At 37.6% G+C, this 14,843-nt stretch overlaps 8 gene segments (V, D, J or C); all 8 read left to right on the top strand.

Annotated features, from left to right (window-relative positions):
* LOC101176513 overlaps window positions 1–14,843 on the top strand; it is a 651,183-nt gene that overhangs the window by 322,974 nt on the left and 313,366 nt on the right.
* LOC101179412 overlaps window positions 1–14,843 on the top strand; it is a 494,982-nt gene that overhangs the window by 198,126 nt on the left and 282,013 nt on the right.
* LOC115832515 overlaps window positions 1–14,843 on the top strand; it is a 335,749-nt gene that overhangs the window by 43,047 nt on the left and 277,859 nt on the right.
* LOC101179644 overlaps window positions 1–14,843 on the top strand; it is a 632,337-nt gene that overhangs the window by 351,862 nt on the left and 265,632 nt on the right.
* Window positions 1–14,843, top strand: part of LOC101175986 — a 711,545-nt gene that overhangs the window by 437,924 nt on the left and 258,778 nt on the right.
* Window positions 1–14,843, top strand: part of LOC101179288 — a 405,302-nt gene that overhangs the window by 133,746 nt on the left and 256,713 nt on the right.
* The window catches only part of LOC101179325, a 406,822-nt gene that overhangs the window by 146,589 nt on the left and 245,390 nt on the right, over window positions 1–14,843 (top strand).
* Window positions 1–14,843, top strand: part of LOC101176608 — a 472,474-nt gene that overhangs the window by 213,082 nt on the left and 244,549 nt on the right.

Genomic DNA, 14,843 nt, shown 5'->3' with positions numbered 1-14,843 from the left:
CCTTGATTCATCTTGAGTTGATTTTTGTATGAGGTGAGAGATGAGGATCCAGTTTCATTCTTCTACATGTGGCTAGCCAATTATCCCAGAACCATTTGTTGAATAGGGTGTCCCTTCCCCACATTATGTTTTTGTTTGGTTTGTCAAAGATCAGTTGGCTGTAAGAATTTGGCTTCATTTCTGGCTTCTCTATTCTGGTCTAGGTGCCTATTTTTATACTAGTACCATGCTGTTTTGGTGACTATGGCATTAGAGTATAGCCTGAAGTCGGGTAATGTGATGCTTCCAGATTTGTTCTTTTTGGTTAGTCTTGCTTTGGCAATATGGGCTCTTTTTTGTTTCCTTATGAATTTTAGGAAATAATTCTAAAACCCCGAAGTGACTGGAAATAATTTGACCTTTCTTAGAGAATTACGGTAGGAAGCTCTTTGCTGAGCCTCGTCACTAGATGGTGGTAGCACATCCAAAATAATCTATCTTTAGACCTGAAACACAAATCCTGAAAGATTGCTAACTGACTTGGTTCCTAGTTCTATGTAAAGGAGTTCACATATACAGTCACAAGAGGGAGCTGTTACAGCTGCAAATCCAAGCTCCTTCCACGGTGAGCGAGGTTGTCACTGAGTTGTATAAGGAATTTATGTTCATTCTTTTTGCCACCTTGTGCTTTATTATCTCTTTTTGAGTGTGTGCACAGTATCAAATACATGGGTAAGCCCCTTCCCAAATGCAGAGCAGAAGTGACCCTGAATGGGAAAAACAGAGAAGTGATTAATACATAGCTCAATTTTAAACGGTGAAATATTTGTTGCTGTGATGGACTGACAAGCTTAGTTATTATAGCAGAGATAATGAGTAATTTTAATTGTATTCCTTCCCATTTCTTTAATAACCACTTTTGAAAATAACTAGAAAAACCCCTTCATAGTTACTTCTACCTCTCTTATCAAATGGCATCATTTGATTTCCCTCTCCAAACCTCTTCCCATTTCTTCCTTTCTCCTTCGTGTCTTCGACGTATGCCACTCCTAGGCATCATGAAGATGAGAAAGCATATGTTAAAGAGGAGTTCAAGTGGCATAGAAATAGGGGTCATTCAAGCCATTGGCTCCTGTCTCTAAACCAGAGGTACAGGCGATGTCTATCTAGAAGACACTTACGACATTATTCCAGAAGCCAGTGTGGGAGACCTCAGTACCAGGAAACTTGGCTTTTAACCTGAGTTCTAAATTTCTTCCTTCCTTTCACACTTAGCACAGCAATATTATACAGTTATGAAGTTACTTTTGTTATATATTTTGCAAATAACTTCTTTCATTGTGTCATTTGATTTTCAATTTTGCTTATGGTAATTTTTTTTACCAGAAAGAAGTTTCTAACTGTTGAAATTAAATTATTTGCTACTGCTTCTAAGACTTACTCACCCTGAAGAAATGGATAGAAATTCCATTCTTTCCCTTCCAGCACAGGGCTCACATAGACTTCTTGGAATAAAGGGCGTTCCTTACCAGCTCAATGGGTTGTCAAACTACCAATTAATGGTGGGTTTTGTCCTTACCGTAATAAAGAACGGGTAATCCCATTTACTTCTTTAGATGTAGCCTACTTGAGTTTCAACCTTGAAAATGATCTTAATGGAAACTTTCTGAATTAAAGCTAGATTTAAAGAAAATATTCTTCCCCTCTTTTTAAAGTTTTATTTTTTTAATTAACAAATAATAATTGTATTTTATCTTCTTTTAAAATTTATGTTTAAACCTAGAGGTGGGCTAGACCTAACCAGGAAGCTGCTCTATCTTTAGCTGACGATTTCTGGGGAGCACTCAAATTGAAACCTGCCTGGTGTGAGATGTGCTGTGGCTGCTGCTTGGTTGCTTGGGACCTCCTCTGACCTAGGATCAGACACAGATTCTGAGTTCTGGGGCCTGGAACCTCAATGTGCACTTGAACAATGAAGTTGGTGACAAGCATTACTGTACTCCTATCTTTGGGTAAGTGTTCTGGGCCTAAGAAAGGATAGTTTTGTGGCTAATGACAAAAGAGAATTATCTGCTGTCTCCATGTTTTCTACCATGATTTACCAATTGCTGGAAAGAATTTCTGTCTATGTGTTTCTAGAGGGTGTCTGAGTGTCAGTGTGAGGGGCTGGTCATATCCACTACTCAGAGAAGATTCTCCAGGTCTCATAGCTCTCAAGCTGTAAGGAGTTTTAGGTTCATTGAGCTCAAGGGTCATGGAAGACGGGAAATTTATTTTTGGCCTTGTGGCTCTGCATAGCTCAGGAACAAATAAATACCAGTAATATTTCTCTTGTCCTGTGCAACACACATAAAAATACTCAAATATGGAGTAGGGCAGGGAGGACAGTTCTGGAGCTGTGGTGAACCTGACCTTCAGATGCACCAAGAGCTGATCATCCAGAGCTAATCTGCTGTTTTTCAACCCCGTAGGTACTATGGGTGATGCTAAGATCACACAGCCAAATTCAATGAAGAGTAATGAAGAAGAGCCTGTTCACTTGCCTTGTAACCACTCCACAATCAGTGGAACTGATTACATATATTGGTATCGACAGCTTCCCTCCCAGGGTCCAGAGTACATGATTCATGGTGTTACAAGCAATGTGAACAAAAGAATGGCCTCTCTGACAATCGCTGAAGACAGAAAGTCCAGTACCTTGATCCTTCACCATGCTACCTTGAGAGATGCTGCTGTGTACTACTGTGTCTTGAGAGACCACAGTGGGACAGATTGGGCTGCAGCTGTGCAATATCTCCCTGGTGGTGAAAAGGAAGGCATCTAATGAGGCCACTGCACAAGAAGGAGCAGAAGTTTAATAGAGGAAGAAGAAAATTTAAAGAAGAAAAGGGAAAAGAAGTAAAGAGGATGTGGTAAGGAAATCAATGAGAGGATTAAAGGAATGAAGAAACTGAGAAAGAATGACTAAGAAGTCCTGAAGAAAGGACTGAGAAGCTTGGCGAAGAGATGAAGAATCACAATTGGAATTCTGCAATGAAGAAGAAAGGAAATAAGAATTTTCCAGGGCTCTTTCTTTTAATCAACTCTTGCTTTCCATGTAGATCTCACTATGAAAGATGAGAACAATCATCTGGTTGTCCCAAAGCATTTCTTCATCTAGCCCCAGGGAAGTGCCTGGGCTTTGAATATTATATCATATTAGTCCTTCCAACCTCTCAATAATTGAAATGAATTTCAGAAATTGATTCATTTGCCCTTAGAAAAAATTTGAAATTTTTTTTGTTACTCATCCATAGCACATACTCTTGGGATATAGATGATTTCTGGAAGGGAGCAAAAAAGTGGTGGATATGTGAATATTGATTTCATTTTTTAAATCTGTGTTGAAATATCTCTATTATTACACAAAAAATACACAAACCTTTTTCCATTGTAAAAGATTCAAACTATTAAGTATGTGGATTAAAACCTTAAAGACCCAAACTGACTGTCTCCATCTCCATCCCATTTTCTCTTCAATTCCTACAATAACCCTTTTGACAGTTTGGAGTGTGTCCTGATGATCATACTCCTTTTCATTTACATGGATACTCACGTAAATATCTACCCAATTTTATTACATAAATTGGATCATACCATGTGTATTTGTCTGCAACTGGCTTTTCTTTTTATTTAAAAATAATTTTTTGAGGTGTGTTCATACCAAGATACAGGTGTATGCACGTGTGTATAAAATGGCCTTATTCTTTTCAATATCTACAAATGTTCACAGTATGGTTGTGTAATAATTTTACTTACCTCACCTATATCATCTCTACATATATAAATATATATGACATATATATGTGTGTGTGTGTACCTATTCCTTATAGATTCCTAGAAGTGGAATTACTGGATCAAAAGATATGCATATTTTATATTTTTATAGATATTGAAAAGTTGCATTCCAAAATGGCTTTAACAATCTAACCCAAGATCAGGAACACGGCAAAAATGTCTACTCTCACCATTTCTGTTCAACATTATCCTAGAGAATCTAACCAATGCAATGAGACAAAAAGAAAAAGGAAACCAGGCTTTACCTATTACAGATTTGTGAATTTTTCTTTTTTGGAGGATGGAGAATGAGAGTTGGTGTGCTATTTGAATTTTGCCCACAGATCTAATCTGGCATTTGCCTTTACTTTGGATACTTCTGTTCAATTTGTTTTCAAAATACTGGAAGTTTTTTTGGAATAATTTCAAGAGTCATTCCACATAACTTCTCCTAATAATGTTATGAGTAGATAGTAATTAATATATTCACCCAACAAATTAAATCTTTAATCTGTGCCAAATCCTGTGCTGTACAATGAATAACGTGGGCTTTGGGAACTGCCTTCAAACACGGGAAGAACAAGATACCACGGAAAACAAAAGGAATATAATAATTGAGAAAACAACACAGAAATAATTCTAAAAGCTCTGAAGTGACTGAAAATAATTCTATCTTTCTTAGAGAATTGTGGTCGGAAGCTCTTTGCTGAGCCTTGTCCCTAGAGGGAGGTAGCACATCCAAAATAATCTATCTTTAGACCTGAAACACAAAACCTTGAAAGATTGCTAACTGACTTGGTAAAGGAAACCATATTCAACTTTTTAAAACGTAACTATCATTTTGCAAACAATAGAATTGCCTGTGTAGCAAATCCTATAGACAAAAAAACTACTGTAACCAATAAATGAGTTAGACAAAATTGCAAGATACAAGCTCAATATACAAAATAATGCTGCTTCCTTACAGTAACACTAAACAAGCAGAATTGAAATTTATATAGATATGCATATGTATATTTATGCATTTATATATTTATGCATATATATGCATAAAAAACTTTAAACAAAATTTTAGCAGACTGAATCTAACAATATATAAAAAGGGTAATACATAATAATGACTTGGGGTTCATCTCAAGAATGCAATTTATATGTATATAAATCTCAATTCTGGGCCAGGCACAGTGGCTCATGCCTGTAATCTCGGCACTTTGGGAGGCTAAGGCAGGCAGATAGCTTGAGGCCAGGAATTCGAGACTAGTGTGGCCAACATGGCAAAACCCTGTCTCTACTAAAAATAAAAAATTAGCCAGTTGTGGTGGCACACACCTGTAATCCCAGCTACTCAGGAGGCTAAGGCATGAGAATCACTAGAACCTGAGAGGCAGAGGTTGCAGTAAGCCAAAATTACACCACTGCATTCCAGCCTGGGAAACGGAGTGAGACTCTGTCTCAAATAAATAAATAAATAGATTTCAATTCTGGCTCTGTGTGTGTGTGTGTGTGTGTGTGTGTATATAAATACATTTGACAAAAGATGTCTAAGGCCTGTACACTAAAAGATATAAAAAAATTCTGAGATAAATTTAAGTTCTAAATAAATGGAAAGAATTTTGTGTTTGTGGATTAAAAGACTCATTAAGATTCTCTCCAAACTGACCTGCAGATTCAATGTCATTCCAATCAAAATCCCAACAGAAATTTTCATAGAAATTGACAAGTGGGTCTAAGATTTATATGAAAATGCCAAGGGACTATAATAGCAAAAAAAAATTCTTTTTAAAAAACACAAATTGAGGAACTTACACTACTGATATTAATACTTTTATAGTTGCAATAATCAAGAGACTATGATATTGATATAAAGATAGACAAATAGAACATTGGAACACAATAAAGGGTCCAATAATAGGCCAACATATACATAGTTGATTTTCAACAAAAATACCACAACAATTTGTTATGAACTGAATATTTGTGTTCTCCCCTGCAAATTCATGTGTTGAAATCCTAACCCCCAGTGTGATGGTATTAGGAAGTAGGTCTTTGAGGAGGTGATTAGGTCATAAAAGTGTAGCCCTCTTGAATGGGATTAGTTCCCTTATAAAAGAGACCCCAGGGAACTTTCTTGTTCTTTCTGTCATGTGAGGACACCATAAGAAGACTGCTGTCTATGAACCAGGAAGAAGGCCCTCACTAGACATGAGATCTTCCAGCACCTTGATCTTGGACTTCCCAGCCTCCAGAACCATGAGAAATAAATTTCCATTGTTTTAGCCACACAGTCTACAGTATTTTGTTATGGCAGCCCAAGCTAACAAACACAATCTTTAAATAAATATGCTGACAGAAACCAGATGACAGAAAGTAGATACTGTATGGTGCTGTTTACATAAAACTCTAGAAAATCTATAGTAAGAGAAGGCAGACTAGAGATTGCCTGAAGTGGAATAGGCATTGGGATGATATACTGGAAAGGTATACAGAAAGGATTAACAAGGAATAGAGACACAAGGAAACTTTGGGGAGTGGTGCATATGTTCTTTATCTTGATTGTGATGATGATTTCACATTTGTATGACCATGTCAAAAATTATCATATTGGACCTTGTAAACATATGTAATTTATTATATGCAAAGTGTACCTCAGAAAAGTAGTTTTAAGAAGGCTCAAAACAAAAGTAGACAGAGATAAATATTGAAAAATAATCACTCACTCTGTACTATAGAGAACAGAATTTTTTACTTTCTCTTAATTATGAAGGGCAAACTTTCTCAAGCATGCAAGGGTAACATATGTTATGAGATTATATTTTCTTTATCTCATAGGTGGCATATTTTATTGCAATAAATAGATCTATGTCATATATAAATTAACTCCAGAAAACCTGTGCATTATTCAGCATTTCTCAGTCTGGCCGAAGAGTGGCAGTGTTAAAAAAGTATTTGAGTAAGATTGTACAGGGCTGAACAAACAGGAATCCAGGTATGGCTTCTGATTGGTGCAATCTCCTGCACCAATGAGCAAAGTAACTTCTGCTGGGGAAGCTCATTCAGTAAAATCTGATGTAACTGTGTTTTCTAAGTAGCTAAGGGATGGAGACTGTTCTGCAAGTACTCCTAGGGATATTGGGGTTCCAAGCAGCCTGTGAGTATGTGGTTAGTCTGGGAGAATTGTGAGATGGTGACAGCGTCCTGAGGGCAAGAGTCAAGTCATCTTCTGACCTGGGAAGGCCTTTTTGAGAGCCAGATATGTGTTGGAAAAAAATGACAATACTTTGTTTTAATGTGACAATTCTGCGCCTAAGGGGCCTGGGGAGGGGGAGAGAAACATCATCCCTACCATGACCATGAAAATCTTATGAGGGTCTTCTGTATTTTCTTTACATTGTCTTTTTGAATAGGGGTCAGTAGCCAAGAACTGGAGCAGAGTCGTCAGTCCTTGATTGTCGAAGAGGGAAAGAATCTCACCATAAAGTGCACGTCATCAAAGACGTTATATGGCTTATACTGGTACAAGCAAAATTATGGTGAAGGTCTTATCTTCTTGATGATGCTACAGAAAGGTGGGGAAGAGAAAAGTCATGAAAAGATAACTGCCAAGTTGGATGAGAAAAAGCAGCAAAGTTCCATGCATATCACAGCCTCCGAGCCCAGCCATGCAGGCATCTACCTCTGTGGAGCAGACGCACAGTGATCTTCAGGCCTCTATCAGCTGTCTCCAAACCTGCAGCTGGGCCACATATGCTCTTCTGACATGGGGCTCCTGAGATGTGGCTGGGACCTTTGCCAAGACATGAAGCCTCAGAACATTGCAATTGTCCTATTGGAAAAATGGGGAAGAGAGTAGGAATGATACAAGGGGGAGCTATATCACTAATCCCAAATTTAATTTGACTTTATTGTCTGGTAGTTATGTTACTTTTTAGCAGATAGAACATCAAATTAGAATGAGAATAGCATGAATTTCAGTGATTTCTGCAAGAACTATGCACGAATATTGTGTCCCTGTTGTGCCAAGGAACTTCTTTCCCTTTGCTATTTACCCACCTTGTTAATAAAAAGAAATTGTGCATTGTTTGTCAGATTCTTTGTCACATATTAACATTGTACCAAGAGTATTAGAATATCCATACTGAGGAGTCATGGGCAATAGTTTTTTCTAAGTTCGTAGTATAGATATAGAAAAAGATAAACGTTTAGATAGATAAATAGGTGATAGATTATAGGTAGCTAGATTATTAGATGATAGATAGATAGATAATAGGTAGATTAGATAGATAGAGTGAGCTAGAAAGAGGGGAATATACTAATAGATATCTAATGCAGTCTTAGACTGGCCCCCACTTCTCTTCTCATTCTGCTTTTATTCATATTCTAGTCTCAGTATTCTTCTGGCCACTCCAAATTATCAGCTTAAAGAATTGTTTCCCAGTTGTCTCAGTATGAAGTGGAGAAGATCTTGCCTTCATCATCCACTCCACATCAGAATAGTGCTGGCCTCAAGTGGGTGTTTAGAAGTATTAAACTGATACTGAATAACTGATAAGATCATAGGTTAGAGAGAAATAATTCACATGTTTCTTAAAAGCTATGTGATATTGACCAATAACTTTAACTTTCCAAGTCTCTGTTTTCCCTCTGCAAAGTTGATACAATCATATTATTTTATTCATATGTTCTTGTTAGGATGAAGTAAGGTTATAGATTACATACATTAAGTATCTGGTATATTGCAAGCCCTCAATATTTGAAATAACATTTTTTACTATTAATCAAACAATGACAATTTCAAGTAAGTCAAAATTCTCAGATAAAAATAGGGAAGTTGATCAACATGATATGGCTCCAACCTAACTAGGAGATGTTCTATTCTTTACATTTAGAAAAGAAAGGAGGAATATAATGATCTCCTGTCATCAGAAACTACCTAGTGACCTGGTTTCAAAGGAAATTGCATGTAAAATGGGAATGATTATTTATGTTGGCCAAAGTCAGGGAAGATTTTTAAAAATCAAGTAGAATTAGATTATTTTCTGTTTTAAAGAAATGTTACCTATACCACCCACTGGGTGAAAAGTTTGCTAAAATAACCAGGAAAGAGAGAAAAGAGAGAAGCCCGTGAAACAAAATTTTTGGCAACGTGATAAGAGGAAAAGCAGGCAGGAAAGAGGAACGTAAGTTTCTGATTTTCATGAAATGTTCCGAGTAAAGTGAAACTTACCTATGTGTGTAAATATGCATATACATACACAAATCTCCAACTAAAGGGTGTACACATTTGCATTTTAACCTAAAATCAAATTTTTCTAATTGGGAATAATATAAAGATATTGTCTCCAATAGAATGCTAGGAATATTAAGGATTGAAAGTATAAAGATAGGTAGTCATAAGGATGTTTAAAGATTAACCTGCCATGTCCCACAAGACTGGTAAACCAATATTATCAGGAGAAAGAAACTGTTAAATTCACATCAGCGTCTAAGGTCAGCCTAAGCAAATAGGTTATATGACATGCAACTCACCCTTCTCCTCTTTTTTCTCCCCCATCAAAAGCCAATTTCCTATTCTGAGAAAATAATTCACCTTCTCCAGTGATTCTGCCTCAGAATGTCTAACAAACTGAACAAGGCTGAGCTCCAGACATTGGTTTTGATTCTGGGCAGCAGAAATTTCCCTATGGGACAAGATGCCAGCATGACTTTTCCTAGTGTGCAATGAGCAGTGACCAGCTCTGTCTACCTCCTTAGGGATAGCCCCTGATAGGAATGCTGGGATGGAGTAAGTGGAAAGAGTGATTAGAAGAAAGAAGGCAGGAACCAAGTTTTTTTTCATCCTGCCTTGAGTGCAAGGTTTAGTTCCTTTTCTAACAGCTCTTGGCAATTCCATTATAAATCAGGTGAAAGAATTAGTCTAGTTTTTGTTTGTTTATAGGGCCTACCATGTCCCAGGAAGCCAGTAAATTCTAATCAGCAATATCTGGACAGTAAGGGAGATTGTGAACTTAGTTTTCTTACAGGACATAGGTATTATAATAATTATTGTGGTAAAAATGGCCTCCTAGCAGGAAGTTAATTTTTTTGTGCACTTTGGGAATAACCCAAAAGTTTTCCACTGCAAAAAACAATGAAATAAGGAACCAATATTTTCTAAACCTTCAGTAAGCAGCTAAATCTATCAGGCTTATCTATTCACCCCCATAGTGAGTATTCTTATAGATACCACAGTCGGAAAAAAAGGGGATGGATTAAAGTAAGCAGAAAAAATTTGCTATATTCTGTGCTAACTTTAACCCCATATACATGCTGTCTTATAAGTAGATCTATTAAATAGGGCCATCCATAGCCACAGCCTTTCATATTTTAAGTAAATATCACAACATAAGATTTTCATCAGAAAACTTGTCTCCAATTTCTAGGGCCTTTTATTACTCTTGCCACTACCTTAGCAGCACTTTAGTGTGCCAGATATGAGCCTGCTAGATTTAAGTCAAATAATTATTTATTCTTATGCCCACTTCTCAACTATGTTGATCAAATTCATAAAACAAATCTTAGCCTTAAATTCCTTACTTCACTTCCTTATCTTCACTTCCTCTGGGACCTAGTCTATTATGCTGCAGCCTTGACAACTTGCCAAGACAAAAAGCTGAGAGTTACAATAGTAGGAAGAAGAGCTACAGAGAATAAACAGAATAAGAAAGTATAAAATATGATTAAATGGAGTTCCAGAAAGAAAGGAGAGAGTTGAATGAGGCAGAAACAATATATGAAAAAATAATGGATGAACAGTTTTAAAAAAATGTATGAAAGACATCAATTCACAATTCAGGAAGACAAAAGCATTCCTGGGCACTTTATATAAAAAGAAGTGTGGTGTGTGTGCATGTGTGCGGGCATGCGTGTGTGTGTGTGTGTGTGTGTGTGTGAGTTCAGAGTAAAACAGCAGAAAATCTTAAATCAAGAAGAAAATCTTAAAAATCAGAAGGGGAGGGGGAAAAAAGACTGTCTTCAAAGAAGTAAACTGACAGCTGACTTCTCAAAAATAACAATGGAAACCAACTGAGATTTGAATTACATTTTCAATGTTCAGAGAGAAAATAACTAACATAATTTTGTATAAAGCAGAGCAATTCTTAAAATAAGAAATAAAAGCATTTAAGAGGAAATCTGCAGAACTTAACAGTATATTTTCTCTATAGGAAACTCCACAAGTAGATGGAAAGGATGAGGGCCTGGATTATACCGCACCTGCCACCTGTGTGGTTGTGCTCAAAGAACAGAACCTCTTTGGGATGGTTTCTAAATTTCAAAATAAAGATGATGTATTCTCAGCTAGCCTCGCTATATTTTATTAATTGAAACACCACATGTGAAACAGAAGACTCTAATGCAAATGTAAAGAGATTCGTTACTAAAACCTTAGGCCAAGCTTTGGATGTTCTTAAAAGGGCAATGGCGAAAATGAGAATGGGGAAAATGATCTATCCTCAGTGAGTTGCAGGACTTAGAAAAAGCCTCAAGGACTGCCATGTGTTTCATCATGTCCTGAGAAATAGGTTTACAAATATTAGCACCTCCTTACTGTGTTGGATAATTCTATTCTGATTCCTCCAGCAGTTTGTGAGACCCCCGATGTGTAGAGTGGGTATGTAGGGGGGAAACAAAGGGTTTTCCACTCTCAACAACCACAGGCCTCACCTGTTCTTGCTGCCTGCAAGCTGTAGCCACATCCAGTTGGCTCTCACCTCCCAAATAGCTTCAAAGAGAAGCAAATCATATTCAACAGTTTTTGTGGCAGAACTCACCCTGCAGACTTTTTCAAAAACTTGTTTTATCTTACTGCCTTTGATAAAAGTTCTGAACCCAGGGCCAGATGTAGCAGAATTTGGACATATGAAAAATCTGCCTTTAGTCTCTTGCCATTCCTTCACCATTGCCTCCCACCTGTTCTACTGCTCCTGCTTTTTTTACTCAGCCCATAGTAGTACTCTGTGGCCTTTTAATACTCTGTTAGCCTGCCCAAAGCCTGATATTTCTAGTCAATGAATTGCTTTCCAGAATCTTCTCCTGCACTATTCAGTAGATATATATCTCTCCACTCAATCTCCAAAATAAAGTATTTTATAGCCTAACTTACATCTCAATATAATGTTCTAGGTTAGGTCTCCCTGGACTGTTTGTATTTGAAAAAGAGATGTAGAGGAGATTCCAAGAAAGTCTCCTCAAATGATATATTCTCAGTTACGGTGGCAGTAGGATAGAAAAGATGTTTTTGTCATAAAATATTTTTCCCACACTTCTCAGCCATAGTGCAGGCTGCCAGTGTTTGGTCAGTTCCCACCAGCAGGGATGCAGGCAACATACTGTCAGCATTTTTTTTTTTTTTTTTTTGAGATGGAGTCTCGCTCTGCTGCCAGGCTGGAGTGCAGTGGTGCGATCTCAGCTCACTGCAATCTCTGCCTCCTGGGTTGAAGCCATCCTCCTGCCTCAGCCTCCTGAGTAGCTGGGATTACAGGCATGCGCCACCACACCCAGCTAATTTTTGTATTTTTAGTAGAGACGTGGTTTCACCATATTGGCCAGGATGGTCTTGATCTCCGTATCAGCAGTTTTTAAAACATATGTTTTTATTCCAATTATTTTAAGGGATAACATAATTCAGAGGAAAAAATTAAAGATTTTATTGCTTGACAATAAGTAGAATAATATTCTATTAACTATACCTTGTCTATGTTTAGATACACAAAGACTTACCATTGTTACAATTACCTACAGTATTCAATACAATAACATCCTGTGCAGGTTTGTAGCCCAGAAGCAATAGGCTACACCACATAGCCTATCGTGTAGCAGACTATACCATCTAGACCAGTATATTCTTAAGATGTTTGCACAATGGCAAAATTACCTAATGATGCATTTCTCAGAACCCCTGTAGTTGAGCAAGGCATGACTATATCAGCAAAACTTCTACATGAAAGAATAGGCAGCGGAACTAGTTTGTCTAAGAAAACATATGAAAATTTAACTGTTTCAGAGGCAGCACAGTCAAAAAAAGAAAGGTTTGTAATCTTAGATATCACTCAAATGCTAGTCCTCCTACTTCCAAACTGGATAACCTTAGGCATGTGACTGAATCTCTCTGAACTTAGATTCATCTGAAAAATGAATAACATCTATTTCCTAGAGTGGTAAAGAGTCCCATATACTATGGGAGTTAGGATTGCTTAGGATTGCTAAGGATTGCTTTGGCTATTCAAGCTCTTTTTTGGTCCCATATTAATTTTAGAATCGTTTTTTCAAATTCTGTAAAAATGAAGTTGGAGATATGTATGAGATAAACAATACACATTACCTGCCACATATTAACATAATATATATAACAAACATTATGTAAATGGCAAAGAGTACTAGGCACTCCCAGGACCTTTTATGATCCTCACAATATTTTTTTGAGGTAGGTATTATTATCCTCCTATTACTGATGAGTAAACTGATTTTCAGAGAAGTTAAGTAACTTGTTCAAATTCATGCAATTAAGAAGTGTCAGAGACATGGTATTTTTTTGTGATAGAATTCTTTCCCCTTCCCTGCCTGTTGAAGGGTCTGCATTTAGGCATTTCTTTAAATTATTTTCAGTTTCTTTCCCTTCTTTCCCGCAAAGAGTACTAAAGGTCATGGTTGTTGCAGGAAGTCAGGGACCCCAAACGGAGGGACAAGCTGAAGCCGTGGCGAAGGAACATAAATTGTGAAGATTTCAGGGACATTTATCACTTCTCTAATAATACTCTTATAATTTCTTATGCCTGTCTTTACTTCAATCTCTGAACATAAATTGTGAAGATTTCATGGACATTTATCAGTTCCCAAATAAAACTCTTATAATTTCTTATGCCTGTCTTACTTTAATCTCTTAATCCTGTTATCTTCGTAAGCTGAGGATGTACATAACCTCAGGACCACTACTGTACAAATTGATTGTAAAACATGTGTGTTTAAACAATGTGAAATCAGTGCACCTTGAAAAAGAACAGAATAACAGTGATTTTAGGGAACAAGGGAAGACAACCATAAGGTCTGACTGCCTGCAGGGTCGGGCAGAATAGAGCCATATTTTTCTTCTTGCAGACAGCCTATAAATGGACATGAAAGTAGGAGAGATATCGCTAAATTCTTTTCCTAGCAAGGAATGTAACATTAAGACCCTAGGAAAAGAATTGCATTCCGGGTGGGGGGGGGTTGGGGAGGTCTATAAACAGCCGCTCTGGGAGTGTCTGTCCTACGTGGTTGAGCTAAGGACTGAGATACGCCCTGGTCTCCTGCAGTACCCTCAGGCTTACTAAGTTTGGGAAACCCCAGCCCTGGTAAATTTGAGGTCAGATTGGTTCTCTGCTCTTGAACCCTGTTTTCTATTAAGATGTTTATCAAGACAATACGTGCACCGCTGAACATAGACCCTTACCAGGAGTTTCTGATTTTGCTCTGGTCCTGTTTCCTCAGAAGCATGTGATCTTTGCTCTGCCTTTTGCCCTTTGAAGCATGTGATCTTTGTGACCTACTCCCTATTCATACACCCCCTCCCCTTTTAAAAACCCTAATAAAAACTTGCTGGTTTTGTGGCTCAGGTGGGCATCACAGACCTACCGATATGCGATGTCACCCCTGGTGGCCCAGCTGTAAAATTCCTCTCTTTGTACTCTTTCTCTTTATTTCTCAGACTGGCCGACACTTACAGAAAACAGAAAGAAACTACATTGAAATATTGGGGGCGGGTTCCCCTGATACGTGGTAATGTAGGATCATTTGAATCATGTTATGATCTTCCTAACATGAATGACTCCTGGCTTTTCCAGTTAACAGATAGTGGTCCATTATGCTGTGGTTATATTTTCTGCATGTATGATGATATAAAGAAAGTAACTGGCTAGGCAAGGGGGCTCATGCCTGTAACCCCAGCACTTTTGGAGGCAGAGGCGGGCTGATCACCTGAAGTTGGGAGTTTGAGACCAGCCTGACCAACATGGAGAAACATCATTTCTACTAAA

Source organism: Nomascus leucogenys, chromosome 22a (genome assembly GCF_006542625.1).
Source record: "Nomascus leucogenys isolate Asia chromosome 22a, Asia_NLE_v1, whole genome shotgun sequence".
Taxonomy (NCBI): domain Eukaryota; kingdom Metazoa; phylum Chordata; class Mammalia; order Primates; family Hylobatidae; genus Nomascus; species Nomascus leucogenys.
This window is presented reverse-complemented; position numbering and strand designations above follow the sequence as displayed.